Consider the following 8,611-nt stretch of genomic DNA (forward strand, 5'->3'; position numbering starts at 1 on the left):
TAGATGAATTTCATTTATTCACTGTTCAACAAAGTTAACCTTAATTATGTTGTCTTGTTTTTTAAAAACTCACATTCTCAATCATTTTGCGTTATTTATGTATTTGTGGTTTGCTGAGACAGATCAGTTTTGGGGAGCTTTGAGGATCTGCCTTCCCAGATTTTGTCATGATAAAATATTACAACCAAATTCTTAATGCTAATTTTAGCACCTTTTATTTATTGGGTTTTTTTCGGACATAAAAAGTAAAGCCTTTTAATTGAATCATGCCACCTATATGCCTATATTATTAATCCTGTGTATAAACGAAAAATGTACAGCCTTCCTGGGTTTGTTTTGGGGTGTGGAGGACTGGGTGGTTTTATTTTCTGTTTCAATTTTTGTGCGTAGACTTTCATGCTAGCTCCAAGGCAGGGATGGCGGGTCTGGGGGATGGGGGCAGTTTTTGGAATGTAAATTTAGGATTTTTAAAAAAGGTGCGCACAGCTTCTGATAAATTTATAACTAGACTTGACCTAATCATGTCTCCATCCCAGTTCTCTTTTCTGTAGCCCTTCTCTCTGACTCTTCTCCACCCTTGTCCTACCCTGTCTGTTTCTCCGCTCCTTCAGCATACAAGCAGACAGACTTGAACACTCCTCGGGTGTTCGTCCGAGAACTGTGAAGTCCATGTTCATCCAAATGTACCAAAAAGAAGTCACCCTACATGTCAAAAACTGTTGCTTCTCCTCTGAAACTTCAGACTCCACCAGTTTCCTAATATAATAGCTTTGTCTTCTTTACTTTCTGTAACGGAAAATGTTTTGAAGGAAGTTTCACACTAGGCTTCTAGTTAGACCAGAAGTCGAGTCCAGTAGGGATTTTCTTTTTTTCAATTCGTTGTTGAGAAGTTTCAAAAGTCAGTTTTCAAGCTGTGGTCTTTTCAAACACATCTGCACATAACTCACATTTCAATAAAGCATTTTCAAGACTGTTGACCACTTGAATTTCTTTGGTGTTGTGAAATTAACCTATTCAGAGATTTTATATCTCTAATACAGTATTTTTTCTCTTTTTATGCTAAACATAAAGATACCGGTTTTGTGTGAATGCATAACTTTGAATGTGAGAACCATAATTGCCAATTATGTACTTTCCCTTTTTGCACAAATTCTGGGAAAATGTAAGATCCTCCTTTTTAAAACATGGTTTTAGGGAACAACTATAAGTCTTTTCAGGGCAGTTTAATTTAGATGATCGATTTCACACTTCAAAAGTAGTGGTTCCTAAGATTCCATCTCATGTAGAATACTGTATATTAATTATTTTTATCAGATATTTTACAAATACCTCACCTCATCCTGTATGTAATCAATAATGATGTATTATTTTAGGGTAGAAAGACACAGAATATCAATATAAAAATATATTTAAGCCCTTCAGATTCTTGCGTCCTTTCTTTAGTTTCTGAATCAACACCATAATGCCGAATGTATTTCCTGAATAAGTTGCAGAGACTTTGCAGGGAAGACCATATTGAAATATGTCATTATTTTGGCTACACCTTCCAATTTCTAAGGAACGGACCCTGAGTTTTGAGAGCTCCTCATTTTGATGAGTTTTGAGTGGCCAGGACAGAAGTTTGTAAATTTCATGCAGTTTACTTACTGTTTGGAAGTAATTCTTTCTGCTCAGGGTGTTCTAGAACGAGTTGTGAATTTTGTGATTCATGAAAACCAGGGATCAGAATACTGCAGGTCAGGGGCTTCAGAGCATGTTTTGCAGCAGTCTCCTGCTCTTGTGCAGTTTGTAGGAAGGAGTGTCAGCATAAGGCCCTATTATGAGCCTGAGAATCTGTGAAGGGAACTCATGAACAGTGACAGACAACAATGGAATTTTGAAATTTGACTGAAATTGTTGGCGTGTCTCGTTTTCTTAAATTTCTTCATTTGCTTTCCAAAAAATTTTCAATCTTGAAACAAATAGAAATGTCAGTGCTTTCCCTACCCCCTCCCCATGGCCACAATCAAAAGATAAATTTTTGCGCTGGCTATAGTTAAATCTTTGAATTTGTGTTTAGGTTGCATTATTTTGTTTTATGTTAATCCTAGACTTGTTACTAAACAAATAGGAGGGAGGTTCTGTTTGTTTGGTTTTGGATAGGGTCTCATATATAGCCCAGGTTAACTAACCTCCAACACTGTGCAGCTGAGGACCTTGAAGCCCTTCTGTCTGTACTTCCTGAGTGCTGGGATTCGAGACGCGCACCATAGAACAATGGATTCTTACTTCTAGACTTGGGTAAAATATAAGAAATTCTGCCCCCGTGGCCCTCAGTCGTTTAGGATAGCTTGTTCTTTACCAACCCTTTATTTTTTACTTCTCAGTATTTCAGAATAGTACTTCTCAGTCGTATACCAGTAGATTTTTAAAGGCCACTACACTTATTGTATCTTTTCTGATCTATGAGCCCCATTTTCAAACGAAAGATAAGAGTACCCCCAAGAATTCTCTGGGTGGGTCATAACTTTAGTTCCCAGGAGAAAGCCCTTGACAGTGAAGTCTACTTCCTGTTCCTTAGTGACTGTTGAGGTAGGCTCAGATGGCAAATCTGCCTTGTTTTCTGCTTAAGGCACTAAGTGGAGGTGTGACAGGGACTGCGATGGCAGAAAAGTGTAAGGAGAAAGGAATCTGGATTTTTAGGTGGTGGTGGAGATTCACCCCTAGGGGCCTTGTCCATGCCAGGCAAACAAAGTGGAGTCCTCTGAGTAGGATCCCAGCATCTAAAGGGGCTTGTGAACATGTGTTCTATAACAAGCTTGATTACTGTTACTACAGCCCTGCAGTTCAGGTGAGTATTATGAAGACACACCAAGTGTAAGGGAGGAGTAGGGAACAAATGTGTCCGCTTTGTAGGGGAAATGCCATAGCAATGTATGCTACACAGAGCCTACTGTGCTTGTAAGTTATTTGTATCCAATTTGGGGGAGACACACAACTGGCTTCATGGATAACAAAGAATAAGACACTAGGAAAATTTCCTAGAATCAGCAAATGATTGGTTGGTTGGAGACAGTTTCACTCTGGCCTAGGATGGCCTCCAACGTGTAACAACCCTCTTGCCTTAGCCTCCTAAATGCTAGAATTAAGCATGAGCCACCACATAGACCCATCTTGGTTTAATTTGGGTTTTGGTATTTTTGTTTTTTCCAGAAAAGCTCTGGTAGATCAGGCTGGCTTCTCAACGCTGCCTTAGCTAGCCCATTGCTGGAATTCCAGCCTGCACTACCATACCCACCTTGCAGAAATAGTTAATGCTAGAGGATGGCGGTGGTCATGCTTGTTATTCATAGTTCAATTGCATGCTTTAAAACAGTTCTCTCTCTAAGATGAGGCAGGAGAAGAGGGGTTTGTAAACCAGCTCAGTAGTAATGGAGCCTGTGTCCAGTTTGGGAGTGGGGAGATGTTCAGGGTAGAATGCAAGAGTGCAGCAGCACTTGCAAGACTTTGAAGTTACTTGAGACTGTGTGAAGCTTGTGTTCAGCACTGCCCCTAAACGTGTCATCTCTGGTCCAAAACCTGATTCCAGTCTTCCCCAACCCCTGGAATTCTGTAAAAATCGTTTCCATATGCCCATGGGCTTTTGTTGTGACAACTGTGCCTTTCTGATTCCTTTCTTTTGGAACTGATTCCTGTCCTAAAGCCCATCCCTGTCAAGCAGTGACCTATGAGCTTGGGAGTTCTTTTTTTTTTTTTTTTTTTTTTTTTTTTTTTTTTTTAAAAAAAAAAAAAAAAAAGAGGACGAGCCCCACAGCTGGCCTGGAACTCAGAGATCCACCTGCTACTGCTCCCGAGTGCTGGGATTAAAGGAGTCTACCACCATGCCCAGCTGGAGTTACTTTAAGTGATGCTAGGACTAGGGTGTATATATAGGTCACTAGTAAACTGCTTAGTATGTGGGAAAACTTTGGTTCTACCCCAACACCATTAACAAAAAAGATATATTTGTTACCACTTCCTCAACTTGGTCATCAAATTTCATGATCTAGCTGGATGTGGTGACACGCCTTTAATCCCAGCATTCAAGAGGCAGAGATGGGTAGATCTCTGAATTTGAGATAAGCCTGGTCTACATATTTCCAGGGCTACATATTGAGACTCTGTCTTTAAAAAAAAAAAAGTGTGTCTCATAGAACAGTCTCTGAACCCCTAGAGTATAGCCCCTTTTAGGCAAGTGGGTAGCAGTTTGGTTGGTTTCCTTGACTTAGAAAGGTGAGGGTCATCTCAAGATCCTTAGATTTTTACAAAGTTTGTAGAACTTTCCAACAAGTAGACAATATTTGGTTGAAAGGGCACCTTGAATCCAATTTTGTGTCCCAGTGACTCTTGGCTTTGCAAGTGACACACAGACATTGGTGAGTGTTATAGGAGACCAATTGGAAAATCTGCTGGGCCACGTATACACAGACACAGGCTGCTTCCTGCAGTCCTACCTAGATGGTGATTTTTCTCAGAAGAATCATTCTGGCTGGGCAGGGTGACACACACCTTTAATCCTGGCACTCAGAAGGCAGAGGCAGGTGGATCTCGAGTTCAAGGCCAATTTGGTCTACATAGCGAGTTCCAGGACTGCTTAGTGAGGCCCTGTCTCAAAAATAGAGACCTTCTGGTCACCAGAAACCTAGTCTCCAACTTCAGCAAGCTGCAGCCATGGCTCTGTATACATAAGCCGCCATCACCTGCCTGTTCTTTGACCTCACTGTCAGTGACAGTGGGGTGTGAGCTAGAGACACAGTTCTACTTGGGACCTGCAAAAGCCTGAATTCTTTCAGAGACTTCCATTGGGAGAAACTGGGATTCTTGACTTCACCACAGAAAAGAATTTCCAGATAAACCAGTGTGATGGTGTTTATTAGGAAGAGTTTAACAGGTTTAGGCATGGGGGTTAATACGTACTAAGGGAAAGAATAGGATACAGACAATTGTAGGTGTGAGTTTCTCAAAGGATCCAGGATTTGTCATGCTTCCATGTCTAAGCAATAGCCTTATATGTGATTTTGATAGCTTTTAAGTTACATCTCAAATGGTTGCTAAGAAATCGTTGCCTTTTTCTCTTTTTTTTTTTTTTTTTTTTTGTAAATGAGATTATGGCTCTAGAGATGCCTGTCTTTGAAAGGATTACAATCTGATAAGATAAAGCCATGGGTCACAAAACAGGGTTAAGACATCTTTTTATTGTAAATGGAGTTTCTTGTGATATTCTTAGAAAATTACAGGTTTGTAGCAGGGAGAGGAAGGCCATGCTCTTCATATCCACTTAGGCCTTACACATGGCTCATAGGTATTTTAACATGCTTGTTTGTAACATAACATTGTCTCTATATGGGCAACCTTCACAGCAAATGTTAGCTCTACTGGAATTCTTTACTGGCTGGTGAGAGGCTCCAGAGTGGGACTCCTTTTCCCTCCCGTGACCCTTCATTTTCTCTTTCTATCCCTGATCCCTGCCTCAAGTCACAGTTTTTTGTTGTTGGGTGGTCGGGGTTTTTTTGGGGGGGTACTTTTTGCTTTGTTTTTTGAGACGGTCTCACCGTGTATATAGATGTATTTTTTTAATTATTTAATAACCACATGATTAGAAGAAGCATTTCATTACAGCTTTAACATATTCAATAACAATTTCCAGAGCAAAGATACATCTCTTTCAAAAGTGGCTGTAAATTTTTAGGTTCACAGTTGAATTAATACAATATTGAACTCACTATAAACTCTATAAGACATAACATTGAATGAGGTTTTACCCTTTAAAAAAGATCTCCATTTCATTTTAAAATATCACAAGCCCATGTGACCCCTGAGGAACAGATCCTCAAGTAGCCTTAAGAGTGAAAATAAATTGGTTTATCTGGTCCAACTGTATGGCCTTAAACACCCAAAATGAAAGTATAACCAAAGATTAAAGGGGCTAATATAATTTCTTAAGAGTCCATATGCATAACTAAAGGCTACATAACAAGCAACAATGCCAGATAGGAGATACCTTCTTTTGAGTTGTTGGCCAGGGTGGCCCAAGAGACCCCCGGACAGTAACCCAGCGTAGATCTGGGAAAATGAACAGCAGACCCCAATCTTATCTAAAGGAATATTGACAACTGATCGCTGCTAGATGAGGAACAGCTGACCTTCCTAAAACAAGGAAACTCTAGATAGGCTGAGTAGATTCAGCAGATGGACAAGCACAGCCGGGGGCACTGACAACACAGTGGACAGTAACAGGGATGACAGAGAATATGGACTCCAGTGGAGGGGGCAGGCTATGGGGAGGGTGCCATTTTGGAAGTGGGTATATAGCTGAATAAGATTGTTTGGGATGTTCTGTATGATAAACACAAAAAAAACAAAGATATATGTGTATATACAAAGATATATGTGTATATATATATATATATATATATATATATATATATGCTGGTCTTGAATTCATTTAATCCACAGGCCTCTGCCTCCTGAGTGTTGGGATTAAAAGTGGACACCACCACACCTAGCCCAGTTTGCAGTTTGGAGTAGACACAGGGCTTTAGTTTAGGCTCTAACCATCATTTACAACCTAGAACTTTTACAGGCATTTCTGTTAGAAGGAGGGTTTTGTTTTTCTTTTTCTAGTCTCACTGTGTAGCCCAGGCTGACTTTGAACTCCTATTCCATGTTGGGACTGGAGATATACACCACCACACCTAGCTTCTGATAGAGCCTTTCTCTTATACCATCAGGATATTTTCAGAGGTTACAAAGCCTATTGCATTTGGCAGGTCAGAAGACTGATCTGACCTACTGAAAGAACTACTTAAATCTGCCAGATACAAATGTCAGTGTTTCGAATTTGGCCTCAAGTTTGAGCAGTCAGAAACATGCCATAGTGAAGGTGCCACAGCAATGGGTCCACTGTATTCTGGAGTTTTTGTTTTGAGACAAGCTCTCAGTACCCTTGGCTGGCTTTGAACTTGCTATATAACCTAAGGAACACTTTGAACTCCTGATCCTCCTTACTCTACCTCCTGAGTGCTCGTATTATAGGCAAGAACCACCATGCCAGGTTTATATGGTGCTGAGGGTAGAACTCAGGGTTCCATGCTAGGTACTCTACTTACCTTCACCCCCAGCCCCATCCATCAAGCTCTGTTACATATGCTGACACACCCTGTCTCTGGGGTTTTCTGTAAGCAGATGCAGCACTCTTCCCAGGGTAATTCTGGTAGAATTCCTAAAATGGCTCGTGGCTGGAGAGATGGCTCAGTGTTAAGAGCACTTACTTTACCAGAAGACCCGAATTCAGTTACCAGCAACTACATCATGGTCAAAACTACTTGTGACTCCTGGAGGATCCAACATCTCTGGCCTCCTTACACTCATGTGCACAGACACACATATATACATATAATTAAAAATAAAAGACTCTTACATTTATGTTCAAAGTCCTAGAGGGAATTGGACTGGAGGGAACATAATTCAACATAAAGCTATATACAACACACCCATAGCCAACATCATTCTAAATGGAGAAAAACTGGAAGCATTCCCATTAAAATCAGGAACCAGACAAGGATGTCCACTATCTCTACTCCTTTTCACATAGTGCTTGAAACTCTTGCTAGAGCAATAAGACAGGAGAAGGAAATTAAAGGAGTACTTATGGGAAAAGAAGAGGTCAAGCTATCACATGTGTAGATGATATGATATTACACTTAAGAGATCCCAAAAGTTCCACCAGAAAACTAGAACTAATCAACACTTTCAGTATAGTGGCAGGTTATAAAATCAATCTACAAAAATCAGTAGCCTTTCTATATACCAATAACAAGCAATTGGAGAAAGAATACAGGGAAATGCTCCCATTTACAGCTGCTGCAACAACAACAACAAAAAATCTTGGAATAAATTTGACCAAAGACACCAAAGATCTCTACAATGAAAATTTTAAATTGTTAAAGAGATTGGGGAAGACACCAGGAGATGGAAGGACCTCCCATGTTCGTAGATTGGAAGAATTAATATTGTGAAAATGACCATCCTACCAAAAGCAATATATGGATTCAATCAAAATCCCCATGACATACTTCACAAAATTAGAAAGAAAAAAAAAATCCTTAAATTTGTTTAGAAGCACAAAAGACCCTGGATAGCCAAAGCAATCCTTGAGCACAAAGAGCAACACTGGGGGGAATACTATACCAGATCTCAAAGTATACTACAGAGCTATAGTCATAAAAACAGCATAGTACTGGCACAAAAATAGACATGTAGATCAATGGAACATCATTGAAGACCCAAACCCAAGTACACCTGATATTTGATGAAGATGCCAAGAATACACAGTGGAGGAAAGACAGCATCTTCAACAAATGGTGCTGGCAAAACTAGATCTCCAGCTGTAGAAGAATGAAACTAGAGCCTTATCCCTTCACCTTCCACAAAAGTCAACTCCAAATGAATCAAAGACCTCAATGTGAAACTGGAAACCCTGAAAGTATTAGAAGAAAATATTGGCAGTAACTTACAAGATACAGGCGTAGGAAAGGATTTTCTAAATCAGAAGTTGCTCAGAAATCAACAAGTGGGACCTCATTAAACTAAA

General features: G+C 40.0%; 1 protein-coding gene across 1 annotated transcript in view; it reads left to right on the forward strand.

The window, feature by feature from the left end:
• Nucleotides 1-700, forward strand: part of Kcmf1 (potassium channel modulatory factor 1) — a 47,628-nt gene extending 46,928 nt beyond the window's left edge. The window contains exon 7 of the mRNA XM_029566997.1: nt 1-700. This exon is cut by the window's left edge and continues 1,100 nt beyond it. The gene's annotated coding sequence lies outside the window, so the exon portion shown is untranslated.
• Nucleotides 701-8,611: the final 7,911 nt, after the last annotated feature.

The sequence above is a fragment of the Nannospalax galili genome, unplaced genomic scaffold (genome assembly GCF_000622305.1).
Source record: "Nannospalax galili isolate Female #2095 unplaced genomic scaffold, S.galili_v1.0 scaffold279, whole genome shotgun sequence".
Taxonomy (NCBI): Eukaryota; Metazoa; Chordata; class Mammalia; order Rodentia; family Spalacidae; genus Nannospalax; species Nannospalax galili.